The sequence below is a fragment of the Dendrobates tinctorius genome, unplaced genomic scaffold (genome assembly GCF_039654945.1).
Source record: "Dendrobates tinctorius isolate UK_male_01 unplaced genomic scaffold, ASM3965494v1 ptg000046l, whole genome shotgun sequence".
Classification (NCBI taxonomy): Eukaryota; Metazoa; Chordata; class Amphibia; order Anura; family Dendrobatidae; genus Dendrobates; species Dendrobates tinctorius.
This window is the reverse complement of record NW_027361714.1, coordinates 9,167,748-9,191,495: the sequence shown is the minus strand read 5'-3', so window position 1 is coordinate 9,191,495 and position 23,748 is coordinate 9,167,748.

The window sequence follows — 23,748 nt, the reverse complement described above, 5'->3', positions numbered from 1 at the left end:
ATGAATGCTACCACTTCTGCCATGAGCATTGAAAATAGCCACAGAGCTGACGAAATCCCAAAGGCATTGATAATGGTAGAATTTATAATGGTAAATTTAAAAAAAAAACAATTGTGAAATTGCACTTTTTTTTTAAATTTTGACGCACTAGGAATTTTTTTCCTGTTTTCCAGTGCATGATGAAATGAATGATGTCACTCAAAAGATCAATTTTTCCCCTCAAAAAAACAAGCCTTCATACAGCTTCAAAAAATAAAAAAGTTCTGGCTCTTAGATGAAGGGGAGGAATAAACTAAATGAAAAAAACAAAAAAATCGCAAGCTCATGAAGCAATTAAAATGAAGGCAATTGCTAGAAATATAAATGAAAGGGTACACTTGTATGGTAAATTAGAAGAAACGTATAAAACATTCACATTTGCATACAAATAAATTATATCAAGTGAAAATCCTGGAAAGTTTGCAATAGGCATAAGTAAAATCTAATGGCTGTGAATTGCACTGGATTGGACCTTTTAATTTAATTAGCATGATAAAAATTTCCATTCTAAAGATTATATGACAGTAATCTTACAAAAAATAGAATAGCCTAGCCATTTGTCTGTACTCTGAAGTATTCAATATAGGCAGTGTCTTCAATATTCTGTGAAGGCTAGGAGCACACACGCAAAGACATTTAGTCTTATTGATGCTAGCGCTTATCAGATTAAATTACATTCTCACAGTTTGCAGGCAACTGTCTATGTTTAGTGAATGACAAACACGCTGTATTACAGGCATGGGAGGTTTGGAGAAGTAACCTGCTATGTGGGCAATGTTGGGTGATTTATATTTTTCTTTTGCTGTCTAAACACTACAAACATACAAAATTAGAAGTATAAGGACTTTTACTAAAGTTAAAATATTTATCCTTGCTTTCATATTGCTAGCATATTCCACAGCGCTTTATAGACATTATCTTCACTGTTCCCATTGGGCTCACAATCTAAATTTCTTGTCAGTATGTCTTTGGCATATGGGAGGAGACTGGAGAACAAGGAGGAAACACACACAAATCCAAGAAGAACATACATACTCCATATAGATGCTGTTAGTGGTGAGAATTTAACCTAAGACCCAAGTGCTGAAGACAATAGTACTAACCACTGAGCCACCATGCTGACCAACATAACACATGGATCAATGTCATCTTATGACAAGATTACATAGGGCCCTTGTGGGCAGTAAAATACCTCTCACTATAGAAATGCAGAGGAAATAGCAATCAGCTCACCTGTCCATTACACAGTACGCTAAGAGATATGATAATTAGTGTTGAGGATTCCGATACTGCAATATCGGGTATCGGCCGATATTTGCAGTATCGGAGTTCCGATACTGAGTTCCGATACTTTTAGAATATCGAATACCAGAATCGGAAGTTCCCATAATGCAATGAGCCAGTTTGATTTTATTCAGCCAATGAGGAATCCTAAGAAGTATGGGCACATCCTGCTATGCATGTTAGGCATGTTAACTAATGGCATGGCTGTGATTGGCTGCTGAAATGATGTCATGATGCACTATAAAAGCTGCCGCCGCCATTTTGGGTTCACTCTGCTGTAAATTTACTTAGGGCCAGGATGCTGCTGTTCTGACTCTGAGGGACAGTTTGAGCTAGCGATTTGCTTTAGTGTGCTTTACCCAGGCTACTTTAGCAACCGCTGTGTGAGAAGCTTTCTTTTGCCTTGCAGTGCTGTTCACGGCTGTCTGCGAGGTATCTGTGTGTGAGTGCAGCTCACGCTGTAGTGTGTTCTGCAACCACCTCCGGTTGTAGTCCGCTCAGCATGCATCACTGCCTCATGCATTGTCCTTTTTTGCATTAGTGCAGCTCATTTTTTCTGATTTCTCCTATTAGTGTGGTTCCATCCGTATCCAGCTAGATTGCTTGAAAACACTATATAGGAGTAGATAGAGGAGCTTTTCTGCAGCCTTGCAGCGCTGTTCATGGCTGTCTGCAAGGTCTCTGTGTGTGAGTGCAGCTCACGCTGTTGTGTGTTCTGCAGCCACCTCCGGTTGTAGTCCGCTCAGCGTGCATCACTGCCTCATACATTGTCCTTTTTTGCATTAGTGCAGCTCATTTTTCCTGATTTCTCCTATTAGTGTGGTTCCATCCGAATCCAGCTAGAATATTTGCAAACACTATATAGGAATAGATAGAGGAGCCTTTCTGCTGGCTTGTGCCCTGCAGCCCCAGCCAGATTAGTATTAGCCTAATTTTTGGAGCCTCATCTATTGCATTGTAGGTTACCTTCCTGCATTGTAATAGCTACAAAAAGTTTGTGATACTATCAGTTTTACATCTTTGGGCACATCCAGTGTCTTTTTGTGAAAAAAAAAATAGTTAATAAAGTTCACCAAACATTCCACTTTACAGTTGTGTAGGCCACATTAGCTCATATTAATGTCTAGTCCACACTTTATAAAATTAGTGTTTACCTGTTAGCAGCTGTTCAGGAATAAGCACACTAAGCCCTTAGTACTTTTCTGCCTATCTTTGTCAGTCTACCAAGATGAAGAAGGCAGGGAGTAAGGCACGTGGTCGTGGGCGTGGAGTTTCTGCAGGGAGAGGACGTGGGGATTCTGTGCCTGCTACGGGCACCAGTGACTCAGCATCCCCCAGTTTTACCAGGGAACAGTCCTTTATGCGCAGCTTTGCAGGAGCTCGCCGTACCCCACTTCTGCGGGATGAACAAATTGAAGCCATTGTTGGATGGATGGCAGCTAACGCATCGACTTCAAATAGTTCCAGATCCTCTCAGGTCCAGAGCACTGAAGAGCACCCATCTGTCTCTTCATCACCTGCCAAATTGCCCAGGCAGTCAGAGAGCATTGGACAGGAGCCATCTCTACTTCTGTTCTCTGAATCTGTTGGCTTAGAAAGAGGGGGCCAGCCAAGCAGCATTCAAGAATTTGAAGAAGAGGTAGTATGCAGTGATGCGCAACAGCTTTGTCTCTCTGAATCTGAAGAGGCGGGTGGGCCAGTGCCTATGGTCAGCACACCTCAGTATGCATCTGATGATGAGACTCAGGTGCCACTTTCTGGTGCGTACTGTGCTGTCGGGACTACCCAGGAGAAGCAGTCATTTGAAGAGGGTAGTGTAGATAATGAGGTCCTTGACCCATCATGACGTGAGGTACAGGAAGGTGGTGGGAGCAGCCCTGAGGAAGAGATTCCCTGAACGGCCAAAAAAGGAGGAAGAGGGAGGGGGCAGACTCGGTTGCCTGTAGGCTCCACTTCGGCACCCATTAGGAGCATGCCTCTTCCAAAACCCAGAACGGGCGCTCCCAAGACTTGCAGTGCCTGGTCCTTTTTTGACACAGTTGCAGATGACATTTGCTTTGTCAAATGCAAGCTGTGTAATCAGAAAGTGAAAAGAGGGAAAAGTGTCAGCAACCTCAATACCACAAATATGTGGAAACATGTGCGGACCAAGCACGTGGTGGAGTTACAAAGACACACTGAAGACCTAGGCCAACCTACAGCGCCACCTACTACCTCTTCAGCTTGTGTTGTAGCCTCTTCCTCCAGCTCACACACAGCTGGTTCGGCTTCCTCACAGGATCGCCATGGAAGAACCTCTGGCACTGTTCTACAGAGACACAGTGTCATTCCACCCACAGCACAACGTTCCCTGTCATCATCACACTCCCAGGCCAGTTTACAGCCATCGGTAGCACAGGCATGGGAGAAAAGGCGTCCATACTCGGCAAACCACCCCCGAGCACAGGCTCTGAATGCTGGCATTGCCAAACTACTGTCCCTTGAAATGCTCTCATTCTGGCTGGTGGAGACTGACACCTTACGTAAATTCATGGCATTGGCAGTCCCACAATACAACGTGCCAAGCCGCTTTTATTTCAGCAGTCAAGCTGTCCCTGCCCTGCAAAAGCATGTGGAGGGAAAAATTAAACATGCGCTTCTAAACGCCGACAGTAGCAAGGTCCACCTGACCACCGATGCGTGGACCAGTAACTATGGACAGGGATGATATCTTTCCCTCACTGCTCATTGGGTAAATGTTGTGGAGCCGGGTACAAATCTTGAGAGTGGCACTGTACATGTTCTGCCAACTCCAAGGATTGCAGGAATCCAGTCTGTACACATTGACTCCTCATACTCCAGTTCCTCTGAATCAGTGCTGCAGGAGCCGTCACAGTCTACCTCCACATGGACCGATATGAGCACAGCCGTGGCCAAACATCAACAGGCCATATTGAAATTAATTTCTTTGGGGAATCAAAGCCACACAGCACAGGAGCTCTGGAATGCCATCAAGCAGGAGAGCGACGTGTGGTTTGTGCCAGCGAATCTCCAGCCAGGCATAGTAGTGTGTGACAATGGCCGAAATCTGGTGGCAGCTCTGGGCCTAGGCAACCTCACTCACATCCCATGTCTGGCACATGTGCTCAACTTGGTTGTGCAGAGTTTTTTGAGGGACTATCCGGATCTTGATGCACTGCTGCACAAGGTCCGCATAGAGTACGCTCACTTGCGGCGTTCCAGCATGGCAGGATCGCACATTGCAGCTCTGCAGCGCCGATTCCGCCTTCCGGAACATCGCATCATATGTGACCTACCCACCAGGTGGAATTCAACGCTACATATGTTGGAGAGGCTGTGTGAGCAGCAGGCAGCAGTAATGGAGTACCAGCTGCATCAGGCACAAACAAGTCGCACTGTGCGCCGTTTACACTTCACCACCACTGAGTGGACCTCCATGAAGGACATCTGCCACATTTTGCGTGCCTTCGATGATTCCACGCAGATGGCGAGTGCAGATGATGCACTAGTCAGCATGACTATCCCCCTTATCTGCCTGCTTGAAAAAACACTGCAAGCACTAAGGGAGGAGGTTGTGGAAGAGGTGGAGGATGAGGAGTCCCAAATGCCATCTGCTTCTGGACAGTCTGCGCAACGTGGTTCCTCACAAAGGCCTAGGCAGGGGACACTTTGTGAGGAAGATGAGGAGGAGTCAATGGAGGAGGAAGACATTTGTCCTGAGGAGGGAGGTACACAATGCTCTAGTAGTCAGTATGTAGAGCAAGGGTGGGGTGATGCAGAGCAGGCAGAGATGACGCCTCAAGCAGGGGACAGCGTTTCTTGGCCAGTTGGCAGTCTGCAGCACATGGTTGATTTCATGCTGCAGTGCCTGAGAAACGACCGCCGCATCGCCCACATTCTCAACACGGCTGATTATTGGGTGTATACCCTCCTAGATCCTCGCTACTGGGACAACTTACAAAGCCTCATAACACCGTTGAATCGGGAGCGTAAAATGCGGGAGTACCAAGACACACTGGTGCATTCCATCATGTTTTCCATTCCACCCGAGAGCAGTGCTGCTAGTGCTTTACAAAGCAGCTCTGTGCGTCGAGGCAGTGGAGGAAGCTCTGCACAAAGAGGGAGCAGAAGCAGTGCCTCAGCACAAGGCAAGACCAGTATGGCCCAAATGTGGCAAAGTTTTGTGTCCCCGCCACAAATGTCTACATCATCACAGACGGCTCCAGTCAACAGGAGGTGACAGACTACATGTCTTGCCCTCTCAGTGTTCTCCCACACGGCTCTTCCCCCTTCAAGTTTTGGGTCTCTAAGCTGGATACATGGCCAGAGCTTAGCCAGTATGCATTGGAGGTGCTGGCTTGCCCAGCTGCTAGTGTATTATCGGAACGCGTCTTTAGTGCCGCAGGTGGTGTACTAACAGACCGTCGCATGCGACTATCCTCCGATAACGTTGACCGGCTTACTTTTCTGAAAATCAACAAGGCCTGGATCTCGCAGGAATTTGCCAGTCCTCTTCCAGATTAAATAATTGGTTGGCAACAGTATCCAGGTCTCCTGTTGTGTTCATGTTTCTACCACCTGAACGTAATCCCTGGTCTCCAACACCGCCAGTTGCTGCTCAGAAGTGCCGTCTGCACAGTCAACACTTGCTCCTGTGTTATTGGGGTTCAGTAACATCAGCTAATCCCCTGCTGTGTGTCCAGCAATTTCATCTGCTCTGTCCACATTCACACTACTTCAGATATTAAACTTGCTCCAATTAGGCCTCTGGCTACACTCTGTTTCTCCTGTAATCCCTGGGCTCCAACACCACCAGTTGCTGCTCAGAAGTGTCTTTGGCACGGGTACTCCCTCTTGCCCAGCCTGGTTCCAGCATGCCAGCTGTTTCCGGGTAGTGTCAATGTCACTTTGCCACCAATACGTTGTCCTGTCGTGTTGCGGTCGGGTTAGCCGACTCTATGGTGCCTGCAGTTTAGGTGCTTCCTATGTGGGCTGTGGGATCTGGCAATGAAGACTGGTTCCGTAGTGTCAATAGGACAAGCTCCCCCTGTAGGACAGTGGGTTTTGGTAACTCCGGCCGGCTCGTGGCCTTGCAACTTTATTTTTCATGTTTACCTTCTGCTGCCTATCTGAGTTCCAGTACCATTAGCTGGTTCTTTGGAAGTCAATCTTGAATAAGTCCCCCTGGGTTCCTGCAACGTCAGCTGGTTCCAGGCAGAGCCTTTGGCTTAGGTGCCTCCTTCTCGGTATCCGAGTTCCACCGTCTGCTGGTCCTTGGTAGTGCTTTCTGGCACAGGTACCTCCTGCTTAGTAACCTGGTTCAAGTACCATCAGCTTGTCCTCAGTAGTTCCTTGGCTCTTGTACCTTCGGCTACCCATCCAGGTTCCAGTACCGTCAGCTGTTTCTCTGCAGTTCCTCAGCCTTCTTGTACCTTCTGCTACATTTCCAAGTTCAAACTTTTTGAAATGGTTTTTGGTATCACTCTGGATCTCCCTGACGACAACCCTACAGACGATGACCCTGAAGACCACCCCGAAGAAGACGACAACCCCGAAAACGACGACCCTGGAGACGACGACCCTGAAGACCACCCCGAAGAAGACCAAGAAGATGACCCTGAAGAAGATAACCAAGAGGACAAAGAACAAGAGGACAACCACCAAGATAGAGAAGAAGAAGAGACAGAAGTCCAAGAAGCAGAAGAACAAGAACCTGCAGAACAAAAAGCAGAAGAACATTAAGCATAAGACTAAAAATCAGAGCAAAAGATATAATTTAAATTATAAGCAGAAGAAGACTAAGCAGTTTATGGGGGTGAGTTCGTTCCTCTTCTTGGTGCCCCTGGAAAATACCTGCTGCTGCAGGCCAAACTGAACGTGGACAAATCCTGTTGTAAATCTTTTGTGACAGGCAGAACGGAAGGTGTAATCTTCAAACTTTTCTAGATAACAACTACAGGAATGCATGTCACAAATAAGAATATGTTGAAGAAGAAAAATATGAAGAAGATGAAGAAGTAGAATATGAAGAAGAATAATAGTTGAATAAGAAGAATATGAAGAATGTAAAAAAAAGGATAATAGGAAGAAGGTGAAGAAGAAGAAAATGAGTAAGGTGAAGAAGTTGATGAAAAAGATGCTGCTGCTGAGGATGATGAAGGAGAAAGTGTGGGAGAAGTAAAAAAGAAGGTGAAGAGCATGGAAGTAGTGAAACATAAATATCTGACAAAATATAAAAGTCAATATCTTTGTAACGCCGAACGTCTTAAAAAAAAAAAATTCCTGCTATTCCATTTGATTGGGCTAAACCTCTATGCCTTGAATGTCTCCTCCACCTCCCCCAATACATTCTACATTATTCTTAGTTGTTTTCCTTCATGGAGCAAGCACCACATGGTAGTCAGAGCACAACATAGTAGATGCTCAGCAGGAACACTGGTTACAAGAGTCTCAGAGTCACTGGGTGCAGGGCTCCATACACAGAGGGATTCTTAGTTGTTTTCCTTTAAGGAAAGTAAGGGTTTATTTTCATTCCGATATTTGTGTCCCATTGACTTGCATTGGTTTCCGGTATCGGAATCAGCGATATCCGATATTTTTGGGATATCGGTCCGATCCAATCCGATCCGATATTTCCCGATATCGGAAGGTATCACTCAACACTGAAGAAAATTCAAGCAGAAATCCAGCACTCGTGTCATTGTAAGAAGATGGAAGTGTTGTCCCTGTTCCCCCTTGAAGACATGTGTATTGTTATAATGCATTTGTATGTGTAATGTGTTTAGTGACATAAGTCATTAGTAATAGAGGTATAGTCTGCCTAGCAGTGGGAGTTAATAGAGGCTGTTAGAGTTAACATTGGGATTAGAACAGAGTGGGAAGGGCTAAAATGAAGGGACATGTCACGACTGCAGCCGCAGGCGCGGCCCAGCAGGCACCTCCACGCCGACGGCGAGGGGGCGGGCATCCCCCGGGGACACACAGAGGAGGACCCGGGCCTACCCGAACTAGGGAAGGGCAGCGATCGGGATACTGTGGCAGCTGAGCATGTGGACAAGGACACGTAGGACTTGATGACACCGCATAACTTCAGGTATAAATAAAGTAAAGTTTACTTAAAGTAAAGTCACAGTACATAGACAAAACCAGGACACACGAGGTCATCAGGAGATCAGGACACACAAGATCATCAGGACATCAGGACACACGAGGTCATCAGGACATCAGGACACACGAGGTCACCAGGACTTCAGGACACGCGAGGTCATCAGGACATCAGGACACACAAGGTCATCAGGATACCCAAGGTCATCCAGACACAAGCAGGACATCAGGGTCACCCACAGGACATCAGAGTCACCGGCAGACATCAGACGGGAGTCCTTTGGTTCCGGACATCCAAAATGACCCACAGGCACCACTGCAGTCATCCAGCTCCAGGCTCCAGGCAGCGGTCATCAGGTTCCAGACTGCAGTCATCAGGCTCCGGGCATCGGACCTAGGAAGGAACTCAAGCATGATGGTGCTAACACCGCAGGATTGCTGGGCCTGCATGGAGCTAGCACTGCATGGTAGTCAGAGGACAACATAGTAGATGCTCAGCAGGAACACTGGTTACAAGAGTCTCAGAGTCACTGGGTGCAGGGCTCCAAACACAGAGGGATTCCAGGAACACAACATAGCAGACAGTTCAGACATGGTCAGGTACAGGATAGGTACAGGATCAAGGATTCAAGCCTGGATACACCGCCTCTAGGCCAGGGCGAATTTAGACGGGGTCAGGTACGGGACAGGTACAGGATCAAGGATTCAGGCCCAGATATACCGCCTCCGGGGCAGGGCGAGGGAAGAGGACAAATCAGGAATCAAGGCAGGGAATTTGGTACCATAACCGAGACAGACGAGGTCCACAGACACGAGACACACATGGCAAAGTCCAGGAGCTTTGTGAGTTGTGAGTAGCTCTGGCCCTGCCCATAGGGCAGGTAAGTTTATAAAGGAGCTGCCCCTCAGCAATTTGCTGGGGACATCATTTCAAGTGCACACACTAACCCCGATAAAAGCAGGGAAGGTGTGGCTGCGCACGCCCTAAGCACACACAGAAACCACTGCAGCACAATCAGTGCGGGAACTGCTGCTTTGAGCACCTGGCATTGTCTGCAAGCCTAGACACACGTGGAAAGTCATGCACCAGCTGCAAATGACCTCACAACCCGCGGACAGCTTCCACAGCGGAGACCAGGGACCGCACATGCGAATGGTCAAGCAGCAGAGCAAAGACCTAACAACACATGTGCAGCTACGCAGCAGAGCAGGGAACTGAGCAGGCCCCATACAGGTAAAAGCCAGCAGTATCCCAGCTCAATTAGAGGGAAAGGAGTAAGGGGTTAAAGCAAAAAACATGCATTGTCACGCCGACAACCAAATACAAACAGAATGGCGTGACAGGACAGAGGGAGTTTCCTGTTAGGAAGGAAAATAGGGCCCAGCACACAGTAGAAGCAAACCTATGGTCTGATCAATGAACAGAGCCGCATAAATTGTGTGGCCTGAAGTGAGAGGAGACCAAGGTAACGGATAGCGAGATCCAGAGTAGAGACCGAGAGAAGGTTATATTTGGAGTAATTTACCTGAGAAAGGATTCAGGGCATGAGGCCTAGCTAGATGTTCCCGATTTCACAAGCTGAAGAACTAACCGGACTCATCAGAGCAGGGAACGTGAGATGAAGAGAGTGCCCCAGGCCGTAGTTCCAAGACATCGACAAACAGAGACGCTTAGTAAAGGCCATAGTGGCATAAGTAGCTCCCCTACGGTGAAAAGGATGTGGAACTTGGGTTGAAGCACAGGACTCTCGTTAACTGGACTGTATTGCTATTATTGGGGACAAGAGAAGCTCCTGAATCACTGTGCTGGGTGGTGTTGAAGGCAGAGGAAATAACTGAAATAGAATTGAGGTAGTTTAGGAAAGGAAAGTGAGAATGTATATGAAGATATTTAGTGTGATAACAGAAACATCCATGAAGTTTTGCATGTGCTATCCACTGTACATACCCCTCCCTTCATTGATGTTCAGTAAAAGACAGTTTATCTTTGAGTGCTGGTCTCCCTCACTGAAGTTTACAACATCTGGTCCTGGCCAGCCGAAGTCATCAGCATCATGCAGCCTGAAAAGGCATAGCCACCCATACACAAAGCACACACACCAAGCCAGGACCCCCATTCTCAGCTAACATGCCAGGGCATGGAAGACGAGTACCTCATCCATGGCTATCATTCCTAACCACATTACATCTTCACAAAAAAAATTATTCAGTTCCAGCTTAAAAACAGTGATGGAAGACACAACAGCACAGAAAAAAATACTACATGGCAAGGGAGTAACACATACAAACCTGCAGCCAATGCGTTTCTGACCTACTTGGTCCTTTGTCCAAGCCTGAATGAACATGAATGAATGGCAAAGTATATGAATGTGACGTTTTTTTTAAAACGGACGTCCGCGAGTGGACCCTCTGGGTCGCGGATCTGGAGCCCCGGGGGTCGAGCGCTCCAGGTGAAGACCGACCCCTATACAGGGATCGTTTGGGGCAAGACTACCGAGGACAGAACCGCGACAGCCGGTACCAGGAGGGGCGGCTCAAGGACAAGAGGTGCACGTAGGCAGGAGTACTGGACTGAGAGGTAGAGGACCTTAACAGGATTACAGGATGGGTAGACCGACAGGGAGCAGGTACTAGAGGGGAGAGGACCGGGAGGATGCACACAAGGAGGTACCAGGAGGGAGAACAGGGCGGTCATGCAGGGTGAGAGAACACTGGGAACAAGGAAGCAGAGCCGGGGGCTGGTAGCCACGGGGAAGACAGACAGGACACAGGCGGCACTATAGAAACCGGAAAGGGGCCAAAGCGCAGCGTGGCGAGCACACAGCAACTCTCAGGCATCCTCTCAATAGAGAGCGCGCCAGAAATACCCTAGGGTCCGGAAGCGGGCGGTACGTGCCGCCCCCGGCGCCACCCCCCGTAGGCAGAAGAGGGGACGCTGGTGCGTGCGCGTGCCCTAAGGAAGGAGCGCGGTGCAGTCACAGGAGGGGAGGCAGAGCGTGGGAGCGCGCCGCGGCGAGGACGCCGGTAGGAGGAGGTGGCGGCGGTTGCCGCTGGAGGAGGGGCGGGAGCGGGTGCAGCCGTGACCGCCGACATGACAATGAAAACTCAGCTTAATTAAATGAACAGGCAAGTGAATATAGATACAAAACCACATGCAAAGATACAAAACTTGAAAATAAACTTAGATGTATAAAGCTGGGTTTGCATTACCTTTGCCGAATTTACATGGTAAACCAGGCTTGGACAAAAGACCATGTAGACCAGAAACAAGTTGCCTGGAGGTTTGTATGTGTTAACCCCTTGCCATTTAGTTTTTTCTGTGCCAATGTGTCTATCATCACTGTTTTTTATGAAGACGTGAGTGCTGGATTTCTGCTTGGATTATCACTTCTCACTAAAGGCCAGCTAACTGCTTCTGTGGCTCCCTGCGTCTTTACCGCCACAAAAGGGTTAAATATGTACTGTTTTGTATGTGTTTTATGAGCAATGGGAGTTATGCTTTCTCTGATAGAGACCACAAAGCACACACACAATTCACCTCACTCCCTTACTTGTCTGAAGCTTAGAGCTTTGCAGACATGCCCTAACTGGGAGGGGAGGAGTCGAGAGTTGTTGTTTGCAGTGTGAAGAGGAAGGATGAGATGTAGAATGCTCGTGAAACCATTAGACATGTGCTGTATCCAGGAATAGAGCTAAGAAGCATCAGGGAATCAGCCCCTAGGCCATCCATGCTTTCAGAGCAGGGAGGTAAGCTGAGAGACTGTGTGAGTTTATACAACCACCAGCAGAGTGTTTTCCCTGTGAAGACTGCCGTAAACTAGGATCAGTGAACGATTGTGCAGTCACACAGAAACTAAGCTTCACGTTGCCCGAGGAGGAAAACACAGTGAGTAGAGGTTATACTAGAAGTTCCAAACTCTGGGAAGCCTTGGTCCCTGAAGGGATTAGAATAGCAGGAAGCTTACACTGAGTCACAGGCAAAGTGAAGCATAACTCCCATTCTCCAGAGCAGACTGTAACCTGGTGAGAGTTGTAATATCTCCTTCGAACTGCACCTGAACTACAGTAAATGATAAAGTGACTTTCCTTGTTTTCTACCTGATTACTCCATGCCTTCTACTTCCATCACAATCTCTGGGGGTCGGCCCTGGTTGGAGAGGGTTAAACATCTGCACTGCCATCACCATCTACTCCCCCAGGGATCATCTGTAATGCCGGCTATACTACAGTCAAACACTCCAACTGGCATCACGAATAACAACATAAATTTTATCCCTAATCAATTCTACCCCTTTTACATGACCGCCTGAGGCCATGGTCCGGGTCATTGCCACTGTGACATTTCCCATTGAAGTTAATAGGCTCGGTATCGAGTATCCCATGGTCTCTGGGGCACATCATTTTGGCGTCACGAACAGGATTCAAACAGGATACCATGCGTGCCTAACGTCCTACAGGAGTAATGACCTTCAGCAACTGAAGCGGTGAGTCGCATCCCTGCAAGGGTTAACAAGGGGGGGAAGATGTCTAATCCCGGCAATGCTCAGGGTGCAGCAGCTGCAGCTCCCATATTGCCTCTCACCATGCCTTATATACCAGGTGCGACATGGCTGCCACAGTACAATGGTGAATCGCTCACCTTAAGTGACTTCAAAGAGAAGCTGTGCAGCATGTTTGAAATTTACCCTATGTCAGAGAAGCAGAAAGTCAGTATACTTACAAGTCAGCTCAGTGGCGCTGTTCAGAGAGAAGTTAAATCTTGGCCAGCGACTGATAAAAAGACCGAAAAAAAGACATTTTTGCTAAATTAAGGGATACTTTTGACACCCGTACTGCTTCAGAAATAAAGATGCGAATTTTCAGCTGCAGACAAAAATCACAGGTCACTATTAGAGACTATGCCCTTAACCTGCAGGAGGTGCTGCAGGCCATTAAACAAATTGATCCAGGCAGTGTAAGAGATGAGAACAAAATGCTGAAAGAGCAGTTCATTGAAGGTCTTTTGTCTGATTCCAGTAAGGCTCAACTGCGCAATCAATTCGATTAATTATTTTCTTATCTTGATAGATTGGATGATTCTTAATATGGCGATACCAAATATGATTGTTTTACTTTGAATGGGTCGATTGAGGGTGATTTGAACTTTTAAATTTTTAAATTTTTTATATTTTAAAAAATTTTGTTTACTCTTCACTTGCTTCAACAGTCTCCATGGGAGACTAGAAGTTGAGGTACTTTGATCTCCTCTGCTACACACAGGCAATGAGCAAATTGTCTGAGTGTAGCAGAAATGCTCACTTGCTATGAGTGCTGATCGCTGGGTGGGGTCCATTGCAATCTGGCAATGACAACCACAGGGTTAACAGAGGTGGGTGCATGGGCGGACATACCGCCGGTTCAACAGGTGCGACTGCACCGGGGCCCAGAGCCTCCAGGGGGCCCTTCAAGGCGGCTAATTATGAGGGCAATCTGGCCGGTTTCTCTGGGCCCGAGGCTACGGAGGCCCCTGGCCAGATTGCCCTCATGTGTAGTGGCGGGCAGGGAGTGATCCAAGCAGCTCTGCTGCCTGCAAGAGAAAATTGCAGGAGCGGAGCTGCAAAGATCCATCCTGCTTCCTGCCAGCCGCCTGCGCTTCCTGTCTCTGACACAGAGAGGAGCGCCACTGAATGATGTAATCATTCAGTGGCTGCTGCTGTGTCAGAGCGAGGAAGCGTGGGTGATGCTGTGAACAGGTGAGAGGAGAGAGGTGGTGTGTGTGTGTGTCAGTGTGTGTGTGTCTGTATGTGTGTATGTATGTGTGTGTATATGTCTGTGTGTAGGTATTATGTCTGTGTGTATGTATGTGTGTATGTCTGTGTGTGTGTATATGTCAGTGGATGTATGTATGTGTGTATGTCTGTGTGTGTCTGTGTATGTATGCGTGTATGTGTGTATGTATGTGTGTATGTCTGTGTGTATGTCTGTGTGTGTGTAGGTGGAGCCTGGCCCTGGAGGAGATGGGGACATGAGGAGAAGACCGTGATGGGGAGAGAAGGCTATGATGCCTGGGGTGATGGGAGAAGGCCATGAGGGAGTAAAGGGAGAAGGCCATGAGGGGGTAATGGTAGAAGGCCATGAAGGGGTAATGGGAGAAGGCCATGATGGGGGTAATGGAGAGAAAGCATTGATAGGATCATGGGAGTGATGGGGAGAAGGCAATGATGGGAGTGATGGAGAGAAGGCAGTGATGGGGTGATGGAGAAGGCAATGATGGGAATGATGGGGAGAAGGGAGTGATGGGGAGAAGGCAATGATGGGGGTGATGGAGCAGGCAATGATGGGAGTGATGGGGAGAAGGCAATGATGGGAGTGATGGGGTGATGGAGCAGGCAATGATGGGGTGATGGAGCAGGCAATGATGGGAGTGATGGGGAGAAGGCAATGATGGGAGTGATGGGGTGATGGAGCAGGCAATGATGGGGTGATGGATCAGGCAATGATGGGAGTGATGGGGAGAAGGCAATGATGGGAGTGATGGGGTGATGGAGAAGGCAATGATGGGAGTGATGGGGAGAAGGCAATGATGGGAGTGATGGAGTGATGGAGCAGGCAATGATGGGAGTGATGGGGAGAAGGCAATGATGGGAGTGATGGGGTGCAGGCAAAGATGGAAGTGATGGGGTAATGGAGCAGGCAATGATGGGAGTGATGGGGTGATGGAGCAGGCAATGATGGGAGTGATGGGGAGAAGGCAGTGATGGGGTGATGGAGAAGGCAATGATGGGAGTGATGGGGAGAAGGCAATGATGGGGGTGATGGGGAGAAGGCAATGATGGGGTGATGGAGAGGGCAATGATGGGGTGGTGGGGGAAAAAGAAATGATGATGGGGTGGTGGGGGAGAATGCAATGATGGTGGTGGTGGAATGGGCAATAATGGGGGTGGTGGGGGAGGAGGAAATGATGGAGGTGGAGAAATAGGCAATGATGGGAGTGATGGGGAGAAGGCAGTGATGGGGTGATGGAGAAGGCAATGATGGGAGTGATGGGGAGAATGCAATGATGGGGTGATAGGGAGAAGGCAGTGATGGGGGTGATGGAGAGGGCAATGATGGAGTGGTGGGGGAAAAAGAAATGATGATGGGGTGGTGGGGGAGAATGCAATGATGGTGGAAAGGGCAATAATGGGGGTGGTGGAGGAGGAAATGATGGAGGTGGTGGAATGGGCAATAATGGCAGTGGTGGGGAGAATGCAAAGATAGTGGTGGGGAGAAGAAAATGATGTAGGTGATGAAGAGGGCAATGATGGGGTGGGGGAGAGGACAATAATGGGATGCGAGGGGAGGAGGATAATACGGGGTTTGGGGGATTGGGATGGGAGGAAGGGGGACTTATAATGGCCTTAGGAACAGGGGGAGGTGGAGGAAGACATTATTATCGCTTATTATGTCTTACACAGTCCCTTAGTATATAGTGTACTCACTATGTCTAACACAATCCCTTAGTATATAATGTACTCACTAGCTCTGTATAACACCTTCCTTAGTTGCATAGTTTCCTCATTTATTATGTATAACACGTCCCTTATTACGTACCATCCTCTCTAGTTATATATGGTGCCGTCCCTTATAATATAGCATCCTCTGCTGTTATGTATAGTGCTGTCTCTTACATAGTGTATTCTTGTTAATTTTGTTATTTACAGTGCCCTCTTTTATTACATAGTCCCCTCTCTTTTTAGATATAAAATGACTGCTGATTGAGGAGCCAGTGACCAAACTACCAGTCAATCAGCTCCTCCATTAGAAAGGAAGCTTTCCCTTGTTTCATCAGCCATCATTACATTATGCAGCTAACAAGACAGGACAGTATGTAATAAAAAACAGGGCTCTATATAATTCAATATGTAAGGGACGGTACTGTACATAACAATAGAGGGCACTGGATAAGGGACAGCTATATAAATGATAAAGGAGACTATGTAATATATATACATGTATGTGTGTGTGGCTAAATAATATCAATAAAAAAAAAATATATATATATATACACACACACACGTAGTTTTGAAGCCATAAAAGGAGGGGGGCCCAGACACATTTCTTGCACAGGGGCCCCAAGCTGTCGGTGTCCGCCTCTGGGTGGGTGGATCGCGATTCCAACTGTGTCTGTAAAAGGTGCATGTCAGCTGTTCAAAAAAGCTGACATGTGCCAGGAAAGATGTGGGCTCTGCGTCAGAGCCCACATCAAAGGGAGAGATGCAATATGCGCCATACATGTTCGAAGCTTGTCGTGAAGAGGTTGTGATTGGCTGGCTGCATAGAGTCATCAGGTCTATATAAGACCCATGTCCCCATGCTTGACACAGTGTACCAATGAAAATAGGCAGAACAGGGAGAGGTGCAGTACTGTTGAGCTAGGGACAGGGTCTTAGAGTCATATAGGCAGGGATTAGACACCATTAATATTTCTTTTAACTGCAACAGCAGGCCTCATTAGGGCTAATTATTATCAGTATTCACACTGCTTGTAGTAGCACTTAAAGAGAAATTGTGTCGAAGGGATAGTGCAGAACATCATAGGGTTAATTGCACTTCCTTTCTGCTGCAACTCATACCAAAAGCCCTTCTGAGGGCTAATAATATACTTTGCTCTTAATTCTGCAAATTGTTCTGAGCAGGGAAATGTTATATGCCATATATAGTACACCAGTTGTGTGTCAAAAGTATACAGCCAGACTTGGTTAGTTAGGAATTATCATTGCTACATTGCTCCTGCACTGTAACATGTACAGGTGGGCAAATTTTCCTATGATACTAATCCAGCAAAGTTTTTTCAGCAGGGAAATATTATTTGCCATTTATAATGCACCAGCTGTGCATCAAAAGCATACAACCAAACTTGGTTGGTTAGCAATAGCATAGCTATATTGCTACTGAAATGTAATAAGTCCATCTGAGGTGGGCAAATTTTCCTGCGATACTAATCCTGCAAACATTTTCTCAACAGGGATAAATCACATATTTTAAAATGGGCAGGGAAGTGGATGTGATGCTGATGGTGAGCGCAGAGGCCAAAGCCATGGGCAAGGTGAAACTCTACCTGACGCGGAAGCACAACAAACACACATATCATGTCAACATAGCTTCCTGTCCCACTTTGTAGGGGGGCATGGAACACCACTCTTGAAGACTGACCAGTGAGAACAGGTTGTTGATGGATAGCAGATAATGCTTTCAGTCTCTTTGCCAGCACCACCCTGTCTTCCACATGGTCTAGTCTCAGCAGCTGTGATTCTGGATCACATAATTCTCACCCTAATTTTCCTTCCTCCTACCATGCTGAGTGCCTAGAGACAATTGATCCCACACTTGCACACTCCAAAGAGCTATTCACATATCCTGTTACAGATTCTGGCCTCTCTCCCTGACTGTTCCAATCAGGACATGAGATTGCAGGTAGCAATGCCCAAATATGTGAGCAGCCGCAGTTAAAAAAAGGCAACTGTCACAAGAGGTGGATGATGATGAGACACAATTGCAAACAAGTGATGTTGTTAAGTCAGCAGGTCAGGAGGAGGACTAAGGAGCGAAAGTGGAAGATGAGGTGGTGGACAATGAAGCCACTGACGCAACCTGGGATGGTGGCATGGAAAGTGAGGACAGCAGCACAGAGGGGGAGATATCTGCAGCACCACACCAGCAGGAAGAGGCAGTGCTGTGGCCAGAAACACAAGGCAGGCAACTGTTTCACAGAGCACCAACACAAGTGAACTTGCCAGGCCAAGGGATAGGTGCTCCTAAGTCTGACACTTTTTTAAAGACAGTCCAGTTAACCTGAAAAATGCCATTTGCAACATCTGCTATTCCTGCATCAGTAGGGGTAGTATAACTACCAATCTGACCATGACCAGCATGCTCAGGCACATGACATCAAAGCATCTGACTAGTTGGGCTGAACAGCAAGGTCTAGAAACAGTGTCTGCAGTTGACACCACTGCCTCTCCCCAGTTCTATCTGCATGCCAATCCCCTGTCCATAATGAAGGCAAAGATGTCTCCCATCCCGCACCTGTCATTGCACACTTGCCACCATTGTCAGCAACCACATCCAAGTCCTTATCCCAGTCCTTGGAACAAAAGTGTAAATATTCAGCCACCCACCCACAGGCCACTATACTAAACAGCAACATTTCCAGACTGCTTGGCCTGGAAATGTTGCCATTTAGGCTTGTGGAGATAGAAATTTTCTACAACCTCATAGCGGTGGTGGCGGTCCCTTGGCAATCTCACACATGCACCATGCCTGGCCCACATGTCCAACTTAGTGGTTCTGCAGTTTCTCAAAACCTACCCAGATCTGAATGAGCTACTTTTGAAAGTACGTCACATGTGTGCCCATTTCTGCAAGTCAGCTACAGCTGCCGCTATCCTGGCAGTGCTGCAGCAGCACTATCAACTTCCAGCTCACCTACTGGTGTGTGATATCACGACATGTTGGAACTCAACATTACATATGTTAGCAAAATTTTGTGAGCAGCAAAGGGCAGTAGTTGAAAGCCAGCTGCAACATGCCCATCGGTATTCCGGTCAGCCTCCACACACAAGATCTGATGAATGGGCATGAATGTCTGACATCTGTGCGGTTCTCTAAAAGTTTGAGGGCTTGACCAATATGGTGAACGGCAATGATGCCATAATCAGCGTAACCATCCCCCTTCTCTGTCTACAGAACACTTTCTGCAAAAAGCAGGCTTTGAAGGTGGAGCAAGTTGAGTTGGAGCAAGAAATGCTGATGCTACACAGCGCAGCCTCATCTTATCTTCCCAACGTGGATTGAGTTATAATGAAGAGGAGTAGGAACAGGAGCTGGTTGCCTGCATTATAGATAGTGCTACCCACACCACCTTAATCACATCTATTCAGTGTGTAAGGCCTGAAGATGGGGAGGAGAGGGAGGATGAGAAGTAGGACGATGTGGAGGAGAAGATAGACAGTCGTCCTTTCGGTGGAGACAGGGAATTCTTGGCCGTTGGCAATCGCGTTGAACACATTTTGGCCAACACTAATTACTGGTTGGTCACACTTCTAAACCCACTTTGAAAAGGATAACTTTCCATCTCTCCTTCCATAATCCTTGCTGCTGCTTTTTTACTTGCACTCATTGACAGTTTCATATTTTTTATGATAATCTGTACTCAGAAATTTATCAATGCAGGCAAAATTAACTGATTTAAGATGTCCATTCTTTCTTGTTGCTTCTTGAAGTATGCTTGGGGTCACTGTCCAGCTGGAAGACCATGACCTAGGATGGAAACCCAGCTTTCTGACACTGGGCACTACAGTGAGACCCAAAATGCTTTGGGAATCTTCACATTACATGATGCCTTGCATACAGTCAAGGTACCCAGTGCCAGAGGAAGAAAAATGACTTCAAAATATATTTGACCCTCCACCATATTTGACTGTAATTACTATGTTATTTTATTTGTAGGCTTCATTCCATTTACAGTAAACAGTAGAATGATGTGATGTACCAAAATTCTCTATCTTGGTCTCATCTGGCTACAAATAGTGAGGGCCACCTGCTGACCTTCTATAAATTGTGAGGTCCACCTGCTGGCCCTCTACATTTAAAGTGAGGGCTTCCTGATGGCCCTCTACAAATAGAGAGGGCCACCAGATGGCATTTAAAAAAAATGTGTGACTTTCAGAGTACCTCCTTAATAAATGAAACAGGATGTGTTTGATCATGTCTCACAAACCACATGGCCAGACGAGGCAGTAAAATGTTAAAATGACATTTCCTGGTAAATTTTTTTCACCACTGAAAGCAATGCAAACGTGCAAAAACACTACTTGTAAACACAGCATAAGGTGTGGAGGAGCATTTTTTTTCTAATTTATTTTGCCTTATAAACAAGTCATTATCCTGGAGAGAATGTTTCTTAACATTTTTTCCAGCAAAATCCATTTTACCTTTGGTTTTATATGCTTTATTGTCAGTCTGTAAAAGACAACATAGTTCCTAGCAGCGATCTGGGATTCAGAGATAGTTGCAGAGGTTTTCCCCTGTCACAATCCATGTTTGGATCTGTGGCAGATCTGGGCTCACATATAACCTTTTTTTTCCTTCAAGCCTCTGGCTTAATGTTAGTTTTTGCCCCCGGTGGCCGCTGGGGTTATTACAAACTTGGTGGCTGCTAATGGATTTTGCCCCTGTGGCCACTGGGGTTATTACAACCTAGTTGCTGCTAATGGGTTTTCCTCTGGTTGCCACTAGGGTTATTACACATTAAATTAGCCAGCAGATGTTAACCCTCCCCTCCTTCCTTTAAAAGGGTGTCAGGTGCTCTGGAGCACTGTTGGTGATACTGGTCATTTCCTAACCAACCTTGGAGGAGAGAGGAACTATTGGGAGCAGTGCTTTGCTATTGGAAGCAGTGCTTTGGTGCTTGCAAACACCAGAGCTTTGGTGTTTCAGCTGTTCAGTTGGAAGCTGTATCTGGGTGCCATACTCTGTTGCCTCAGGAGCATTGGCAACATAGAAAGCTAAGTTGTTTGTTGTCCCTGTTCGTTATTTTCCCTAATGTTATATTAGTACAGCGGTGGGACCAGTGTCCGCACTAGCCAGTTCCCTAGTAAGGGATAGGTGCAGGGCTAGTGAGGGATTCAGGTATCCTGGTCGGCGACAGGTGAAGAGCCTGTATAGGGAACATTAGGAGTGTTCAGGGACACAGCCTCAGGAGAGTGCAGGAGGTGTCCACGTCCCCGTTTCCTATTGTAGGGCCCACCATTGTAATTGTGTCCCCGGTGTTCCCTTGTCTGTCTTGTCGTTCTAGCTACCGACCTGCTGGTCGCGTCACACAGGACAAGTCACTACGTGACATTATCACCAACCCTACCAATTTTTCCTGGTGAGCCATGATCCAAATACAGGCCTTTGTCCAACTGCTTCAGCCACTCACTGATGAGCTTAGAGTGCTGCGTGGTGAGTTGGTGCAGCAACTGCAGCTGTTGGTGGGCTTTGGGGGCTTGGTTCAGGAGCAGGCTCAACCAGAACCCAAGATATCTCTCCCTGACAGGTTTTTTGGAGGGAGAGATAAATTCTTGGTTTTTCAGGAGGCTTGCAAGTTATACTTCAGGCTCCGTCCTCGTTCATCAGGGAGTGAGGAACAATGGGTGGGAATCATTATGTCCCTTCTTAAGGGGATCCCCAATCCTGGGCCTTCTCCCTGCCGGTCAATTCACCATCCTTATGATCAGTGGACGAGTTCTTTGCGGCATTGGCGCTGGTGTATGGAGATCCTCATGGCGTCTCCCTGGCGGAAACCTGACTCCGTAAGATCAAGCATGGAGGCCGGCTTGCTGAGGAGTACTGCTCAGAGTTCAGGAGGTGGGCCACTGACACGCAGTGGAATGACCCTGCGCTTAGGAGACATTTTGTGCAGGGTCTGTCTCCAAAGTTGCAGGATACACTGGTGCAGTACGCTGCCCCCAGGTCGCTGGAGGCCACCATGTCCTTTGCCATCTGGGTGGATAGACGCCTCAGGGAGAGACATACACCAAATGTGCCCCCTATAGTCCTTACTAGGGAGGAGGACACACCAGTGCGGATGGAAGGAACCCATGCAGCTCGGAGTATTTGGTGCTAGAAAGGGGTTGCCTGTGGTTCGCCATGGTGTGGGGGTATGTTTTTCCTGTGGACAGCCTGGTCAGTTTATATTAGCCAGCCCAGTGCGTGCAAAACCTTCGGATGAACCCATACAAGTAGCAGGAGCTAATTTTCAAACAGTGTCACCTACGGTTCGTGGAGAGGTGGGGGCATGATCTTACTGTTGGCAGACTGATCATGTCCTAAAGGCCTGCCCAGCACGCACAAAATTATCTGTTCTAGCTAAGAAGCCGCTTTCTCCTGGTCGTGTGGAGGGAGACGACCAGGGAGTGTATATTTCCTCCATTTTGTCCTCTCAGAGTACTTTATCAGCTGAAGTGGTGGTTGGCGGGGTACCTGAGAGCATATCGGTGATTGTGGACAGTGGAGTGGGAGTCAATTTGGTGGACACTCGCTTTGTCCATACATGACCTGAGGTGTAGGACGCTAGCCAATCCCCTAAGCGTCCAGGCCATTGACTCTGTCCCACTGAGCCAGGGGAGGTTGACCCAAGTCGTGGATAACAAGCCTCTGTGTATAGGGACTCATCATGGGGAGTCTGTTATGATTGAGTCACCGTAGGAGGCAAAAACAAAAATGCTAACAGGCAAAACAGAAAACTTAGCTTTAGAGGAGCAGGAATCAGACTGGTGACCTAGAAGTCCACAGAGAAATCACCCGCAGGGCAGAAGGGCGTCGGCAGCCTTATATCCAGTCCGTGACTCCACTCAGCCAATCTTCGTCATTAGGCTCAGGTGCCCGATAATCAGGCTCACTACCTTCCTTCACCAGAATAGGGAGTTCACCAGACCTCAGTGACGAAGGGGAAAATTAACTCACAACAGTACCTCCCCCTTGAGGAGGGGTCACCGAACCCTCAACCACGCCACCAGGGCGATCAGAGTGAGCCCGATGAAAGGCACGCACCAATCTTTTGGCATGAATATCAGAGGCAAAGACCCAGGAATTATCATCCTGACCATAACCCTTCCACTTAACCAAATACTGGAGTCTCCGTCTAGCCAGACGGGAATCCAGAATTTTCTCTACCTCATATTCCATGTTACCTTCAACCAATACAGGGTCCGGAGGTGCCACCCCAGGAACAACTGGTTCAACAAACCTCTTCAACAAGGACTTAAGGAACACATTATGGATTTTAAATGTGACAGGAAGAGCCAAACGAAAAGAGACCGGATTAATAATCTCCAAAATCTTGTAAGGTCCAATAAATCTAGGCTTAAACTTAGGAGAAGCCACCTTCATAGCAATATTTTTTGATGATAACCACACCATATCACCAATCTTAAACTGGGGACCAATGGTCCTATTTCGATTGGAAAACCGCTGGGCCTTTTCCTGGGAGAGAGATAACTTATCCATCACTTGGTCCCAGATCTGGTGCATTCTCTCCACCACAGTGTCAACACCTGGGCAGGCAGAAGGCTCCACCTGCCCTGAAGAAAATCGAAGATGAAACCCAAAGTTACAAAAAAAGGTGACAACAAAGTGGCAGAACTAGCTCTATTATTTAAAGCAAATTCGGCCAAGGGCAAAAATGAAACCCAATCATCCTGATCAGCGGAAATAAAATATCTCAAATACGACTCCAAGGTCTGGTTTGTTCTCTCTGTCTGCCCATTGGTCTGAGGGTGAAAAGCAGAGGAGAAGGACAACTGAATTCCCAGCTTG